The sequence below is a fragment of the Hemiscyllium ocellatum genome, chromosome 3 (genome assembly GCF_020745735.1).
Source record: "Hemiscyllium ocellatum isolate sHemOce1 chromosome 3, sHemOce1.pat.X.cur, whole genome shotgun sequence".
In the NCBI taxonomy this organism is placed as follows: Eukaryota; Metazoa; Chordata; class Chondrichthyes; order Orectolobiformes; family Hemiscylliidae; genus Hemiscyllium; species Hemiscyllium ocellatum.
Window position 1 is genome coordinate 75,170,309 of NC_083403.1, and position 17,893 is coordinate 75,188,201.

Here is a 17,893-nt window from a genome sequence, read left to right on the forward strand (position 1 = left end):
TAAGAAATCTGGTGCCAAGCCTGCAACAAGAGACTGTTATAGAACACAACTAAACAAGCAACGTTGAACAACATTTATTCCCCAAGACTAAAGAAGACCTGCAGAAATGTTAGGATTTTTCAACTTCCCAGCAATGTGCATAACAAACGTTTACGACAAAGCATTGTCATTAAGAGCTGTTGTGGAAAGATATCCTATATGTAGGGTAGGAGTTGGCCATTATGCTCCACATGCATATGAGAACTGAGAGCAGAAAATTGTATCCTACAGTATGATGAGTCAACAAAAAAGTAAAATCCTGGAAGTCATGTATCTCATAAGGAATTTTATTCGTTCATAGGATGCCATACTGATTGGGTCAGTATTTATTGTCCATCCTTAGTTGCCCTGGAGAAAGTAGTGATGATCTGCCTTGTCAAAACACTACAGTTCTTTTTGCGTGGATACTGCATAATACTACTAGAGAGTTCAAAGATATTAACCCAATGACACTGAAGGAATGGCGATATCTTTTGAAGTTAGGATGATGAGTGTTTTGGAGAGAAACTTGTGGGAACTGATCCCTTATGTCTGCTGTCCTTGTCATTTGGATGATAGAAATTGTGGATTTAGAAAGTGTTGTCAAAGGAGCCTTGGTGAATTTCGGCAGTGCATCTTATAGACAGTACACATTGCTGCTGCGGACTGTCAATGGTAGACGGAGTGGATATTTGTAGATATGCTGCCAGTCAAAGAAGCTGTTTTGTCCTGGATTGTGTCAAGCTGCTTGCACTTATCCAGATAAGTCCCTTGTAAATAGTGGAGAGACTTTGGAATCAGAAAGTGAGTTATTTGCTGCAGGACTTTTGGCTTCTGATCTGTTGTAGCAGAGATGACTTTCTGGTGCCAAAGTGAGAGATGATAGAGTGACTGCAGGATATTTTTCAGATAGTCATGTGGGAACTAGGACGGCGCCACGGTTGCTTGGAACACGAGAGACAGAAAGCAATAGAATAGAATTGGAGGGCTTTAACTTAGTGGAGTGTAAGTGAGTGTGTGTGGGAAACAGGCTTGCAAAGCAAAAGGATATAGTGGCATTACAGGTCAAATATTTCGATAGTGCTATCAAGAGTAGGACTGGAAGAGATGGCGTACAAGCATAAAAACATCAAGCAAGGATGGGGAAACAAAAGGTAAATCAAAATTTCTGTAATATTCAGCACAAAATAAATGAATTAATGGTACAAATAGAGATTAGTGGGTGTGATCTTATAGCCATTATGGAGACTTGGCTACAAGGAGATCAGAGCTGTGAGTTAAATGTTCAGGGGCATGTGCCATTTTTAAAGAACAGGCAGGAAAGGTAGTCGGCTGGCTTTGTTAGTACAAGATATTAAAGGCTAATAAGATTATACTTCAGATTGTTATGGATTGATGGAATTTTACATTCAGTGACTTACAAATTTCTGCAATTTGCTTTGTCATATAAATTGTCATTTAAATGATTCTAAAGTCTATTATATGTTTTTACTTTTCAAAGTTTAAGAAGGAATATTGTTATTAAGAGTCATTTTCTTCCTCATTGTGTACTTTTGTTTCCCAGCCCATTAGGAAGTGAATGTGAATGTACTTTAGCAAATGGTTATCAGTCTCTATCTCACCTTGTTGGTGAGCCTCAAACATTCTCAGAGGATTTGCACTGTCCCAGGTCTCCAACCAACTATTTACATATACCTGAACTGGGAATGTAAGTGATGATGCCCCCCTCCTTGCTGAAACCAGGATACTTCTGATCCCGGATGAACACTCAAGTCCTAGTTTGCCCCTTCCCATCCATGGTTTACTGCATTCTCCTTGTAGGTACCATTTTCCCACTTCCCACCAGCATGCAGACCCTAGTTCCAAATAATAAATTTGTGCCTCCTTCCTGCCACAGTGTTTGTTCTTGCCTCATATCCCATCTCCTTTCCCCTTAGTTTTTGCAGATGGAGCTAACAAACTGTCTGTGGTGCACCTCATTGAACGACTCAATATGACACCCCTAGATGAGAAGTGCCCACACCCCCGACTAACACCCCTGGTGCGTTAGTCCTATCTACCCTGATCTGGCTACTATGGACTGCAGGGCTGGTTATGACCCATTCGCTTGACTGTAGAGACATGGCCCGCTGACTTAGATCACTCCAAGCAGATGCTCGACTGTGGCCAATCCCCTGGACTGATTTGAGAGGCTGCCCTTTATTTTCTGTGCCGGCACCTCTGACTGACAGGTGTCATAAACGTTGATGAGAATGACTCCACTAAGACTTTGAGATATGTTGGCCTGTTTGCTGCTCATGTAGTGTGTTTGCTGCATAAGCTTCCAACTCCTGGTGCAGGGATAAGATTGATGCAGCACAAGGCTATGCGGCAGTATGTCCACCTCCTTGGCTGAGGATTGCTGACGAGCATATGTGACTGCATAACTGTATCAGTGAATTAAGGCAAGAAATTGGTGTGATGTGAGGTTCTAAGTGAATGAGCTCAGAAAATTAGCAAGCACCCCTGAGATGCAGCCTGACCAATTGGATTTGAATATCCATTCCTGTGCACAATGTGTGCCAACCGTAGCTATTCAGTGCTATTTGTCAGTACCCTGCAAAACAAGTTTTCTTTTCCCATACTGTCCTTCCCATGTATCAGAAAGTTACTGTGATGGTCGTGAAGGGTTGGCGAAATGCTGATGCCAGTATCTGTGATACATGATGCCAGTATCGTGTATGTGTCTCGTGCCCATGGTACATGTCCTGGTTGCACTTTGTATGCAATTTGGAGATCCTGCAGAGCAAGCAGTGAGCTGAATCTGGCATGTACCTGCTGTGGTTTCTATTTTGAGATTTTAACTTCTAGCTTGTTTAGTGTGTTTGGTAAGATTGGAAGCTGAATATTAATGAGGTTAATTCAGCTAAGGAGCCGCTTAAAAGCACTAGTCCCTCTTAATTGGCAACTGACCACTGCTGAGTGAGAAATTCACCCCACCACTCGTCAAAAGCAAAAATGACGGAATGAAATTCTCCCAACTTTGTGACAGGTGTCACTGAACTTTTCATTCAATTCTGTTACAATTCTCGCTGTAATCCACATCACTCAATCCTCTAACTGATTTTGCTCCTTGCCTTCTCATCTTTATTAAGTGGCAGTCAAAGGTTTTCTTGATGCAGAGGACCTACAGATGGTCCAAGGTCTTTTGTTCTTAATACCATTTCCTTTAAATAAGTGAGGCACATTCGCATCCTATACTGAGGATGCCCCAGGGCATTGTGATATAAATGCGGCTTCTGCCAAAGCAGGACTTTTGACCTGAGCAGAGGTGATGTTATTTTTAAATTTGTGTGCGTCTGGTTTCTTCTAAAGATCCACTGGAAACCTGAGTGGGATCTCTTGATCACAAATGCATTAAGGATATAACAGATGCAATTCATGTCAGCATCCCCCCACATCATCTTTCCCCATGACAGGTGCTGGATCCTGGTCAGTAAGCTTTGCCAACATGTCTGGCTTCCTCCAGCTGCAGGGCACTGTAGACTACACATGCAATGCATTGAGATGTAATATCATAATGCAGTTTGCTTCATCAATAGAAAACATTTCTATTCCATCAATGTACAAGCCATTTATGGTTGTCGGTATCACATTTTACAGGTCTGTATCAGGTACACTGGAAGATGACATTAACCACTTGGAGCATCATCTTTGCCATGATAGAGGGGTGCAGTGAGGTCCACAGGACCTAATTGACACTCACTTCCAACAGATCTGAGTTAGGTGAAATGAGCCAGTGACAGTCGATCATACCTTTCTGATGAAGGGTTACTAGACCTGGAACTTAACTCTGACTTCTCTCTACAGATGCTGCCACACCTACTGAGCTTTTCCAGCAATATCTGTTTCTGTTTTACAGCATCCATGGTTATTTTGGTTTTTATATAGAAATCACACATTGTCTCTTTTGCCAGCTTCAGAATCTGAAGCTGAAGTTAGTCACTTGTATTCAGTATAACCATCTGTTTTGTGCCCAGACCAATTTACTATCAATGAAACATCAGTTTAGCTTTCTGTTTTTGCATTTAGTCAGTGCTTAAAATGTTGCAAATAAAAACATTTTGTGAGGTATACAATTAAATCAACGTTTTAAAGAAGCTGGAAGATAAATCTTGCTTCACGTGGATTTGCTTTATTTTTCAGCTTTTTACAGTACATAATACCTAAGTTTTTAAATTCATGCTCATTCTCCTTTGCTGAGTCCTAAATGTATAAGAATGGAGATAGCCCTCAATTATTACTCAAACTGAGCATTAAATCAGAATAGATATATTTTACTCATTGTAAATAATAATCGTGCTTAAACCTACATTTATGTTTTTGTCACTATCCACTGTTTCTCAGTTCAAGGATAATGTATACTCAAGTTTGAGAGTTGAGGCCTGGGGATCTCCAGTTGATTGAACAGGCCAAATTTCCACCCACAAACCTTTAGGCACATAAAGCAGAAAATCCACGAGGTAATGGGACCAAGCATGTCAAATTTACTTCCTTTGTTTTCCTTCTTGGCTGCCACTCTGTGTCATCATTGAGGTGTTTGCAATTGAAATATGATGCAACTTGATGAATGAGTTGTCACCATTTTGAATGATTGGTAGCAAGCTGTCCCTAGTCATTGATGTCAAAAGATGCCATGCTTCAAGGAGAGCTTCAGAGTGATCTTATAGAGTTTACTTTGCCCTTCTTCTGGAAAGTTGGCCTTTTGTGATTTGCAAACACAGGACCTAGCAGGCAAAATGCTTTTTAGCCATCCATGCAGTGTTCCATACATTGTAGCTGATTTTGTAGGACTTTAGCTGAGATGTTTATAAAGCTGACATCAAGAAGGACACAAATATTTGTTTGATGATTCTCCTATTGAGTCCTTAGAGATGTACAGCATGGAAATAGACCCTTCACACCAACTTGTCCATGCCGACCAGGTATCCCAACCTAATCTAGTCCCACTTGCCAGCACCCAGTCCAAATCCCTCCAAACCCTCCCTATTCATTTACCCATCCAAATGCGTTTTAGATGTTATTATTGTACTAGCCTCCACCACTTCCTCTGGCAGATCATTCCATAAAAGCACTACTCTGTGCATGAAAAGATTGCCCCATAGGTCTCTTTTATTTCTTTCCCCTCTCACCCTAAACCTATGCTCTCTAGTTCTAGACTCCTCCACACTAGGGAAACAACTTTGTATATTTACCCAATCCATGCTCTTCATGATTTTATAAACTTCTATAAGGTCACCCCTCAGCCTCCGACGCTCCAGAGAAAACAGCCTCAGCTGTTTAACCTCTCCCTTTACCTCAAATCCTTCTGAAAAGTAACAAGTAGTTCTCCTGGCAACTTGTGGACCTGCACCTTTTTCAGATATTAGGAGCCTAACTTTCCCTGAGGCACCAGATACTAAATTCTTTCAAAAGTTGACAGATTTAGTTAAGGAATATTATGACCCCCAAGCTTCCTCTAATTCTAAGATGCTCTCTATTTTACTTGACAGTTCAAAAACCAGGAGAATTTGTGTTGGAATGTTAAGATGACTGGCAGAAGCATGTGATTTCGGTTGAACCATTAATGATATGTCGAGAGACTCTTTGGTATGTGGGATTGATGATTTAACCATGCAAAGATGCCTACTACTGGAAGCCCAAATCGACTTCAAACAAGCATTTCATCTGCCTTTATCATTGGAAATGCTGCAAGTGGAACATATGAGTTGCAGGGTATTCTGGTGGCAGTGGAGACTCTTACAAGTCCAAATGAGTTTGAGGAATACTATCTGATTGCAGGCAATTGTATAGCCTAACTCAGGAAATCTCCTGAACAGAGGGACTCTAGGTCAGCCCACAGCAAAACTCCAAAGCAAAGACAAGCTTTGTCCAAACAGTTAAAATTTACTTCAGGATCTGCACCAGCAGGCCTCTGTAGTTGCTGCCAGTATGTGGATTTGAGACAGCAAAAGAGTCCTACTAGACCTGAATTGAGTAACAGAAGTCATGCGTTGTATCCAGGAGACTGTATACCCTGGAAAGTCCACCTACATGTGCTTTGGAACAGCTAGATTGCTGAGCAACATTTATTGGTTTCATAGCCAAGGCATAGTTTTCTAGAAGTGAAGAAGCAGGGATCATCCTCTAAGCTTTTGACGCACTATGATCCCAAGAAAGATCTGATATTGATCTGTGATGCCTCCCCATATGGTGGCGGGGTAATATGGAGATGAACATCCAATAGCGTATGCTAATGTTTAGCTAATGCAAGAGGTAAAGATGCCCAGATATAGAAGGAAGCTTTGGCGGTCATATTTGGAGTCAGGACCTTCTACCATTACCTTTATGGAGGTAAATTTGTAATAAAAATGGATCACAAAACCTGCTAGGTCTAATTAAAGAGGACAAGACAGTGCCGCCCATGGCTTCAAGCAGAGTTCAGCAGTAATAAATGTGTATAAATACAAGTTGGAAAGCCATCAGGGAAACCAAATAGCAAATGCATTGAGCTGCCTCCCACTAGCAGATTCACTACCAGTGGTACCACTGCTGGAAGACTCCATAATGAGTTAAATTTTTTGGACACACTTCCAGTCACAGCTGACAATATCAGACTCTGGATGCAGAAAAATTTGGTCTTGGCAAAACTCAAGTAGCTGGTGGTGATGGGGGAAACCAAAGGTCCATCAAAACCAGAAATTAAACTTTTCTCGGACCCAGAAGACCACACCAAAATAGAGGATGGCATATTATTATGGGGTTTAAGAGTGATTATCTCGAGCAAAGGTTGCCACCAGATACTGGCTGAACTCCATCAAGATCATCAGTCTTGTGGCCAGGTTTGGATGTGGACATAGCCGTGTTGGTGCTGCAGTGCCAAAAGTGCCAACAAGGATAAAATTTACTGCCAGCAGCTCCCCCACTATCGTGGGAATGGCCTGGTAAACCCTGTACTTGGTTACACGTCGACTATACAGGCCCTTTCATGGGCTCAATATTCTTGGTCATTGTGGACACACACTCAAAATGGCTGGACATGCATGTAGTTCATCAAACATGGAGCAACCTGTAGAAAAACTGTGCACATCTTTTGTAATACACGGATATCCGCAATTGTTTGTCATAGATAACAGACCATCATTTACCAGCAGGGAATTTGAGTAGTTCCTAAAGTTGAATGGTATTTAACATATGTGGCATATGTTTCATACCATCCATCATCCAATTTTCTGGCAGGAAGGGAGTTGAAACTTTGAAGGCAGGTTTAAAGAAACAGCCAATAGCTTCACTAGATACCAAACTGTTCCAGCTCCTATTTGATTTTGGACCACCACTTATGCAACTACAGGGATAGTTCCACTAGATTTGCTAATGGGGAGAAAAACGCTGCATCAGGTTAAATCTGATCTTCTTGGACTTGGGCCAGTGAAGGGTGAAATGGAATGCCAGTGCCAGTCACAAGACGTTGCTAAGCAAGAAAAAGTTTACTTCAGGGGACAAAGTTTGGTGTAGGAATCACAGGAATAACTCTGCATGGATAAGAGGCATTGTCGACACAAGGTGAAATCCATTGACAAATAAATTTTGATTAGGTGCAACGGCCCTGAACAAGCACATGCATCAAATGAAAGCTGCAAGCTCACAAATGGTGTGGGAGCAAAACGTGCCTAGCTCTCGACAGCCTTTCTAACTGTTCCAAATCCCATGGATTCTCCCTCTCCATCAAACATTGAGAGATCTCAGAACCTGAGAGGGACACAACAGATGTTGTCATCTTCAAGCCTTTGCTAACTGAAGAGAATAAATTCCTTCTGACATGCTCCGAATGTAAGAGGTGAGCTACTGGTGCATTACATGCCGCCTTCATCAGAGGCAGAATTGGAGGAATCTGACCCAGTGCTAAAAGTCCAAAAGAGCAGCTACAACAAAGGAAGAACCAGCCTATGTCTTCAGACTCGAGGGTGAGGGATGTAATGATTGAAATGATGTCAGCCAGGTGGACCTCATAGAATGAGTTCCCTGATTGGGGCTGTTATCTGGTCTAGTCAGGGAGCCCTGGTTGACAGATAAGAACATGAGTGTCAGACATCCTGTTTACTCTGAGAGTTCGATCAGTGTATTTACAGTGTCCCATCTGTAAATAAACGGTGACTTGGTGACGAGATACTGGCCTCTGGAGTTGCAGTCAGTTCTGATATAACACGATAGTTCTGTTGTCCTGCAATCTTGCATTAGAAGAACATTTGCGCAATAGTCAAGCCATTTAAACTAATGGGGCCGGAATCACCTTATAGCCACAACACAGGTAAGGAAAGTTCATGTTCGACAAATAACTGTCGGCATTCTTCAACTGCGTTAAAGCCAATTCGCGTTGAAAAAAACACATGGCAGAACCAACTGTATTTCATTCTATTGCTGAAAAGGTATTGGATTATTAAGGAAGTAACAGCAGCACATCTAAAATCATAATCTAATCGAGCACAGTTAGCATGGCACTATGAACAGGATGTTGTGTCTATTCTATTAATTTTTCTAGGAAGGTTCAATTGGAATGGATAGAGAGGAATCAGCAAATGTATTTGGACATTCAGAAGACATTTGACAAGGTACTTCACATAAGGTTAAGTCACAATATAACAGCCACTGTATTGGAGGCAGTCTAGTAGTATGAATAGAAAATTGGCTAATGGGTGAGTAGAGAGATTCTTTTTCAGGTTGATGACCTTTGATCAAGGGAGTTCCACAGGAATCGAGGCTGGGACCACAATTGTTTACAATATATATTAGTGACTCAGAGGAAGAAAGTGAATATACTGTCACCAAATTTGCAAACAGCACAAAAATATGTGGAAAGACAGTTTGCAGGAGGGATGCAAACAGTTTATGCAGAGATATTGATAGGTTCAGTTAGTGGACAAAATGTTGCTATATGGGAAAATGTGAAATTGTTTATTTTGGAGGGGAGAACCAAAGAATAGAGTATTATTTAAATGTAAAAGGATAGCAGACAGTTATAACATATCCGGACTTTGGGGTACTTCTATATGAAACACAGAAAGCTAGAACACAGCTGCAGCAGATAATCAGAGAGGCTAATGGAAGGTTTGCCTTTATTTCAAGAAGGTTAGCGTTTAGAGTAGGGAAGTCTTCATGCAACTGTAGTAAGTGATGATGAGACCACATCTGGACTACTGTGAGTAATCTCAGTTCCCTTATCCAAGGAAAGATGTAATTTCATTGGAGGCAGTTCAGGGCAGCCTCGCCCGGATGATCCCTGGCATGGAGAGATTATCTTCTGAGCAAAGGCCGAACATGTTGAGATTCTACTCACTGGTGTTTCGAAGAATGAAAAGTGATTGCTTTGAAACATATAGGATTCTTAAAAAAGCCTGACTAGGCAAACGCTGGGAACATACTTCCTCTCATGGGAGTGCCTAGGTCCGGAGGGCACAGTCCCAGAATAAAGAGATGCCAATTTAGGCTGAAATGTGGAGGAACTTCTTTTAGGAGTTGAGAGTCCTTGCCACAGAGAGCTGTGGTGGTAAAGTTCTTGCATACATTTAAGGCTGAAATAGATAGACACTTCATCAGTAGGGGAATCAAGGGCCATGGGGAAAATGCAGGAAAGTGGATGTGAAAATGTCCAATAATCATGATCTTATTGAATGGTGAAGGAGGCTGAAGGAGCTTAAATTGGCTAGTTCTTATAGCCTAATTGAATTTAAGTTCCACAAGTGCTCTATAATGGGATGTAAATCGAGCATCAAATCTAGGTGTCAGGATTACTAGCTCTATAACATATACTGCAACATAACTTCTGAGATGAGTATGCAGTTCTATATATAATTTGTAAGGAAAGCTAGTCTGACTTTAAAATGGACATAAGGCATCTCACAAAATGGCTTTTTGAGGTCATATGTCTTCCCTTGTGAATTCTGCAGGTGTTGGAAGCAAACTATAGTATTCTGAAGAAGAACCATGACAGATCTTTTGAAACTTAATGAACAATTTTAAAAGTAAACAGAAAATCATTGACAATGGTGTCAGTGGTTTCCCTGCAGATGTGAATAGCTTTCTCTATCTCACCAAAAGCTGATAGAAAGACAGCCATTCAAATGAATAGCTGAGACAGTTAAAAAATGAATTACCTAATTTAAAGGAAAATGGATGGGTCTGTGCTCCAGATCTGGTGTAACCTAATAATTAACATGGAAACATGATTCAACAGTTTGGGATAGCTGCCATTTTTATGTTTTAAACTGTATAAAAGTCTGGCTGTAAGGAACCATTCTGTGCAGAGATCTCAAGAGAATCATCTGAACACCAACAGGGAGACCCGAGGGAGGTATTAAACCATGCTACCAAGAGCTATGACTTTCAGCATCGTAAATGTGAATCAATTTTTAATGAAATAGTTTGCAGAAAAATTGACCACTTATCTTGTTTAAAGCCTAAACCTATGCAGCTGGTTCTTTTAAAATTGAAAGGCTTGGAAGCTAAAAGGGAGTATATACAAGCTTATACAAATTCTTAGATCATGAACCATTCCAAGGGCATGCCCAATGAGTGGTCACAGCTATATCATGCCATTGTGTCTGTTTAATAAATAAATAAATCACTCACCCCTTATCGTAGAATTTTTCTGGAGCTATGTGTTGCTGATACACAGTCTGGATCTCACTGGAATACATGTTTAGTAGGGGTGTAGCGGTAAGTGCTGAAATAGTAGAGCATTTGGATACAATGACTGCACAGATTTTTGTTTAAGAGACTGCAGTGTGGATGAGCTAGAACATTTCAAAAAATAACATTGGCTGACATTGAGTGGACTAGAGCAAGGGAAGAATGCAGAATGGATTATACGTGGCAGCATGTAGTTTTGAAGGGTTATGGGATTGAAGAAGGTTGCAAAGTACTGTTGGATCAGAATCGTCGAAGGGTGGGGAAGACAAGGACACGAGAGTGGAATTCTCTCTCCTGAAAGGCTAGAGATGGTAAGACCATTAGAGTTTTCAAACAAAAATGTTTAATTTTTAGTAAGGTGCAAGGTTTTAAGAGATTTGAAATAAAGTAAGGTAAATAGAATTGAGGTGCCACACTGATTTTGCGTTCAAGGTGCACTGTTCAAAGAGAAAGCAAAATCAAAAGCTATCTTCAAACTTAAAATTCAAAGTGAAGTTTTCATTATATATGTGCATACTAAATACTGCTGTGCATGGTGATCATTACTATTATAGATATTTTAGGTAATCTGTCTTGTTTGTTAATGTCCATGTGCTGATAAGACTCTCTAAAGTTCTAGTCCAGTGTAGTAGTGTGATCTGTTAGTCTGGTATATTCTATAAGTGTTCTTACTTTGCCCACAGTGTGAAATGTGTGCTCACTGATCTGTAGCACCATGGCATCTGTAGCATCACAAGGTTGCTCCACTGTGTTGAAGCCTTTATATGACAAAAATGAATAGCTCTTCAACTGCTTCAGGGTAGATTACCTCCTAGAGAGGTTTCTTGATTAAAACATATAGGTTTCTGCTCTCACAGATTTATTACAAGGTTATAAATAAAGCTTATTTATAGGTTTCAATAACGTTACTTTAAAAATGTATCAACATTATGCCAGAAATAATTAAAATTTGTGAAAATATTTATTTTTGTTAATGAACTAAACCTTACGTTATGTATTATATTGTTTTACAATCAATTTTACAATGTTTAATACATTTTTTTGTGGATTACTTACACGATTACAATTAATTCTGATATTAACATTACCAACACTGATTTTTTACAGTGTGAAAACATGTGAAATAATTTTCAATACATTTGTAATCCACATATTGGAGAGGAAAGAAATGGAGTACAACACTGATAGGAGGCCTATTTTCTTACAGTTCAAATACAGAACTCTTCTTGACCTTGCATGTGTTTCTTCTGCTTTAATATGCATCTATAGAAGTTTTCCTACAGTAGCAATTAAGCCAAAGGTGAGGCAATGAGTATTGTGTGTGAAAATAGGACTTGGACTTTTGACACTTGTTTATTTTTATACATAAACTTGCAAATACAGATCAACTATTTGAAATACGAGAAAGTAAATGTTATGTGACTGACAGTTGTTTTATTGTGTTTTACATTTTTTGTTGTTTATTAAAGAAAACCAGATGCTGTGGCCTTGATGCCAAACATATGGCATTTGGCAATACTCTAGTGATCTGCAGTAGATTGTTCTAATGTATAAAAAGGAACCTTTTACAGACTGCACTGACATGTTAGGTCTTGCAGCTGGATTTAATTTTGCCACTTTGATGGTCTTTTGCTTACAGTACATTTTCATTTTTTTTCAACACTAATATATAGTTTTTGAAGTGGTTTATGTTATAATAAATATCACAAAGGAACTGTATACAAGAAATTGATAGATGTTCTGCTGAAGTTTTTGTGTTTAACCTTTTTCAATTTGCTTGGATGATTGTTATTAAAGAGGGAAAGTTAAGTCAATTAGAAAGAAACCAAATTTAACAGGTGGTCTAGAAATAAAGGACAATTTATTTATTGAGAACAACAAGATTTTTCTCAGAAAAATGTACATCTTAAACTGAAATACATAAGAAACATTACATGCAATACAGCAAATATTTTATACTTAGATAATTGGAAATTATTTAGTGTCAAATTTGGAAATTCCGTGTTTTTTCAATAAAACAAAGAACTAGATATTTCCTAGATCCTAATAACACTAATGAAGCATTTCAGTCGTACATTAATGAGATTTATTTCTGCTTCCTTAATTTATTATTTTATTTATATTTAAGGATATATTGTACTTATGGCAAAGGATTATTGCTTATGATTTTAGGGATTGTGGCCCCAGGGCAAAAGGAAAGTTTCTCACAGTGGCCTGAAAAGTAGTTCTTTACTGATGACTGACGTGCAAAAATGTACTGGGAACAGGTGTTTAAGGACATAGCAGATATAGGTTAGCATAAGTATATTTCAGAACATAAAATTTATACAAGATTAAGGAAAGGGAATGCACCTTGAATAGTAACAATTTGAATAAAGGAGTAGAGATCCTGATGTTACTGGAAGCTTAATTGGGCAGTTGCTGAAGAGGAGGCATGTGTTTCATCCATAAGAGGCATGGAAAAGAAACTCTGAGGTACAGAGGGTCCAGATAACTATAGCAATTGATGTCAGGAGTCTCACCTCAAGGACCTAGCTGCAAAAAAGTTCAATGACTTCAGGTCAATGGTCAATGTCAAAAGATGCATCTTTGAACACCACATCGTATCATCGTACCATTAGCCTCACATATTACTAAGATGCCAAAGCCCTTTCAGTGACCTATAACAGTCCAGTGATAATACCACAAGTCATTGCTGACACACTTTGCTCTTCCTTGAAGCAGAACAGCTGCACAACTGGAAGTTGCAAGTGAGAGCCAACAGGGAGAGGTGAGACTGCATATCTTTCCCTTGTTGGTAAACATGGTGCTCATTATCATTGGGACAAGTTTTGTGGAGGCTGTGGCCAGTGGCTGGCTCAAATTACCAAAGATGACGGTATCTGTGCATCTAATTTTTCTTCTTCCATCCAACCTCCCTCTCATCACATGATATCTTTTAATTTAGAAGCTACAGATGGTGTGAGCACATCTAACAGCCCCTCACCACAACTGTACCCTTCAGTCTTTCTCCTTCTGGACACACAAAATGCTGAAAGAGCAAGATAATGATGAGGAATAAGCACTGTAATTCAATCTCATACTCCCAATCACAACCCAGATACTGACATTGCAGTCATCAGTGAGATGATAACTGAAAGGCAGGATATACTCATGGTAAGATACTGACCACGAATAGTCTGTGGGCAGGACAGAGGAAGGGATAGCCTTGTTGTCAATCCCTGAAGGGTGTTGCTGACATATGAGTATTTCTGTCCGGAATATGTATAAGCACTTCAAGAGACAGGCTACTGAAGAAGGTTATTGATAGACTTGCACAATAAATGTTTTGTACATTGGCAGTGCTAGCAGAAAGTTCTTTCAAAATAGTTACATACATTACAACCAACAGGGGTCCCAGCACTGATCCCTATGGATCCTCTCTGGTCACAGATCTCCAATCTGTAAAACACCTTTCAAACCACTACTCACTGTCTTCTGTGACAAGTCAGTTCTGTATCCATCTTTCCAGCTCACTGTGGATCCCACCTTCTGTTTCAGTCTGCCATGAAGGATCTTGACAAAGCCTTTGCTCAGGTCCATGTACACAACATCCCATGCTTTGCCCTCATCAATCGTCTTTGTCATTTCCTCAAAAAGTGTCCCTTATACAAAGTAATGCTGTCTGTCAGTAATCTTGCTATTATTTCTTCCACTGAACAGCAATTTCTTGAGAGTCATAGAGGTGTACAGCACTGAAACAGACCTTTTGGTCCAACTCGCCCATGCCGACCAGATATCCCAACCCAATCTAGTCCCACTTGCCAGCACCTGATCCATATCCCTCCAAACCCTTCCTATTCATATCCCCATTCAGATGCCTTTTAAATGTTGCAATTGTACTAGCCTCCACCACTTTCTCTGGCAGCTCATTCCATACACGTACCACCCTCTGCGTGAAAATGTTGCTCCTTAGGTCTCGTGTATATCTTTCCCTCTCACCCTAAACCGATGCCCCCTAGTTTCTGGACTCCCCAACCCGAGGGAAAACACTTTGTCTATTTACCCTATCCATGCTCCCCATGATTTTATAAACCTCAATAAGGTCATCACTCAGCCTCTGACATTCCCGGGAAAACAGCCCCAGCCTATTCAACCTCTCCCTACAGCTCAAATCCTCCAACCCTGGCAATATCCTTGTAAATCTTTTCAGAACCCTTTCAAGTTTCACAACATCTTTCCAATAGGAAGGAGACCAGGCCTAACCAATGTCTTGTACAGCTGCAACATGACTTCACAACTCCTGTACTCAATACTCTGACCAATCAAGGAAAGCATACAAACAACTTCTTCACTATCCTATCTACCTGCGACTCCACTTTCAAGGAGCTATGAACCTACACTCCAAGGTCTCTTTGTTCAGCAACACTCCCTAGGACCTTACCATTAAGTGTATATGTCCTGCTAAAATTTACTTTCCCAAAATGCAGCACCCTCACATTTATTGTGGTTCTGTTCGCCGAGCTGGAAGTTTTTGCTGCAAACGTTTCGTTCCCTGGCTAGGGAACATCATCAGTGCTATTGGAGCCTCCTGAGAGGCTTGGAGGCTCCAATAGCACTGATGATGTTCCCTAGCCAGGGAATGAAACGTTTGCAGCAAAAACTTCCAGCTCGGCGAACAGAACCACAACAACGGACACCCGAGCTACAAATCTTCAACCAGACTTTAAACCTCACATTTATCTGAATTAAACTCCATCTGCCACTTCTCAGCCCATTGGCCCATCTGATCAAGATTCTGTTGTATTCTGAGGTAACCCTCTTCACTGTTCACTACACTACCAATTTTGGTGTCATCTGCAAACTTACTAACTGTACCTCTTATACTCACATCCAAATCATTTGTATAAATAATGAAAAGTAATGAATCCAGCACCAATCCTTGTGGCACTCCACTGGTCGCAGGCCTCAAATCTGAGAAACAACCCTCCATCACCACTCTCTGTCTTCTACCTTTGAGCCAGTTCTGTATCCAAATAGTTAGTTCTCCCTGTATTCCATGAGATCTAACCTTGCTAACCAGTCTCCCATGGGGTACCTTTTCAAACACCTTACTGAAGTCCATATAGATCACATCTACCACTCTGCCCTCATCAATCCACTTTGTTACTTCTTCAAAAAACTCAATCAAGTTTGTGAGACATGATTTCCCACGCACAAAGTCATGTTGACTATCCCTAATCAGTCCTTGCCTTTCCAAATACATGTACATCCTGTCCCTCAGGATTCCCTCCAACAGCTTGCCCACCACCAACGTCAGCCCCACTGGTCTATAGTTCCCTGGCGTATCCTTACCGCCTTTCTTAAAAAGTGGCATCACGTTAGCCAACCTCCATTCTTCTGGCACCTCACCAATGACTATCAATGATACAAATATCTCAGCAAGAGAGCCAGCAAACATGTCCCTAGCTTCTGACAGAATTCTAGGGTGCACCTGAACAGGTCCTGGGGATTTATCCACCTTTACCCGTTTCAAGACATCCAACATTTCCTCCTCTATAATATGGACATTTTTCAAGATGCCACCATCTATTTTCCTACATTCTGTATCTTCCATGTTCTTTTCTACTAAATACTGATGCAAAATACTCATTTAGTATCTTCCTTCATCTCCTGTAGCTCCAACAATAACTGCCTTGCTGATCTTTGAGGTGCCCTCTTCTCTCTCTAGATAGTCTTTTGTCCTTAATGTATTTGTAAAAACCTTTTGGATTCTCCTTAACTTTATTTTCCAAAGTTATCTCATGTCCCTTTTTGCCCTCCTGATTTCCCTATTAAGTATACTCCTACTGCCTTTATACACTTGTAAGGATTCACTCGATCTCTCCTGCCTATACCTGGCATATGCTTCCTTCTTTTTCTTAACCAAACCCTCAATTTCTTTAGTCATCCAGCATTCCCTATAGCTACCAGCCTTTCCTTTCACCCTAAAAGAAATATACTTTCTCTGCGCTCTCATTATCTCATTTCTGAAGGCTTCCCATTTTCCAGCCATACCTTTACCTGAGAACATCTGCCCCCAATCAGCTTTTGAAAATTCCTGCCTAATACTGTCAACATTCTCCAATTTAGAACTTCAACTTTTAGATCTGGTCTATCCTTTTCCATCACTACTTTAAAACTAATGATATTATGGTCATTGGCCCCAAAGTGCTCCCCCACCTGCCCTGCCTTATTTCCCAAGAGTAAGTCAAGTTTTGCACCTTCTCTAGTAGGTACATCCACATACTGAATCAAAAAATTTTCTTGTACACACTTAAAAAATTCCTCTCCATCTAAACCCTATGGCAGTCCCAGTCTATGTTTGGAAAGTTAAAATCCCCTACCATAACCATCCTATTATTCTTACAGATTAGATTAGATTACTTACAGTGTGGAAACAGGCCCTTCGGCCCAACAAGTCCACACCGACCCTCCGAAGAGCAACCCACCCATACCCTACATTTACCCCTTACCTAACACTACGGGCAATTTAGCATGGCCAATTCACCTGACCCGCACATCTTTGGACTGTGGGAGGAAACCCATGCAGACACGGGGAGAACGTGCAAACTCCACACAGTCAGTCGCCTGAGTTGGGAATTGAACCCGGGTCTCAGGCGCTGTGTGACAGCAGTGCTAACCACTGTGCCACTGTGCCGATAACTGAGATCTCCTTACAAATTTGTTTCTCAATTTCCCTCTGATTATTAGGAGGTCCATAATTCAATCCCATTAAAGTGATCATCCCTTTCTTATTTCTCAGTTCCACCCAAATAACTTTCTGTGGTTTGAAACTATAAAATTGATTTGAAATTGGCAATATAGGTAACTTAAAAGACATAACATAATTTCAGACATGTTGAATTCACATTCTGAATAGATTAGATTACTTACAGTGTGGAAACAGGCCCTTCGGCCCAACAAGTCCACACCGACCCTCCGAAGAGCAACCCACCCAGACCCCTTCACCTAACACTGCAGGCAATTTAGCATGGCCCATTCACCTAACCTGCACATTTTTGAACTGTGGGAGGGGAAACCGGAGCACCCAGAGGTTGAATGTGCAAACTTCACACAGACAGTTGCCTGAGACAGGAATTGAACCTGGGTTTCTGGCGCTGTGAGGCAGCAGTGCTAACCACTGTGCCAC